This window comes from Anoplopoma fimbria, unplaced genomic scaffold, assembly GCF_027596085.1.
Source record: "Anoplopoma fimbria isolate UVic2021 breed Golden Eagle Sablefish unplaced genomic scaffold, Afim_UVic_2022 Un_contig_2267_pilon_pilon, whole genome shotgun sequence".
NCBI lineage: Eukaryota > Metazoa > Chordata > Actinopteri > Perciformes > Anoplopomatidae > Anoplopoma > Anoplopoma fimbria.
In genome coordinates this window covers 1-446 of record NW_026552326.1, presented here as the reverse complement: position 1 = coordinate 446, position 446 = coordinate 1, and the positions used below count along the sequence as shown (strand labels likewise).

Sequence of the window (446 nt, the reverse complement as noted above, 5' to 3'; positions counted from 1 at the left end):
CCCTCTGCTTTTGTAAAGAGGAGTGAAAAAGCTTACAGCACCTGGTATTCCCAGGCGGTCTCCCATCCAAGTACTGACCAGGCCCGACCCTGCTTAGCTTCCGAGATCAGACGAGATCGGGCGTGTTCAGGGTGGTATGGCCGTAAGCAAATATTGTGCCTACCAAAGGTCCTTTTAAAGATACTATATCACCACGCTTTGCTCTTTCGTCTATACAGGGAGCGCCTGCAGATTTCCAGACACACTCACAGCTTTTAAATGTCAAATCAGAATGTACAAAGTGGCTATAAGGATCACAAATGTAGTGCAGTAAAAATATTAATATTTACTGTTGAAATGTAGAATACGTTAGCATAAAATTGAAAAGAAAATGATCGATGAGCTTAGGAATGATGAAAGCCATCATTTAACTGGATTTGTGTCATTTCTATGCCGGCAAGTCATGA

At 42.2% G+C, this 446-nt stretch overlaps 1 non-coding gene across 1 annotated transcript; it reads right to left on the bottom strand.

Moving 5' to 3' along the window:
- Nucleotides 1-29: 29 nt before the first annotated feature.
- On the bottom strand, nt 30-148 carry LOC129115921 (5S ribosomal RNA). The gene has a single exon (XR_008533302.1). It is a non-coding gene; the product is annotated as a 5S ribosomal RNA (ribosomal RNA).
- Between the last annotated feature and the right edge of the window lie 298 nt (nt 149-446).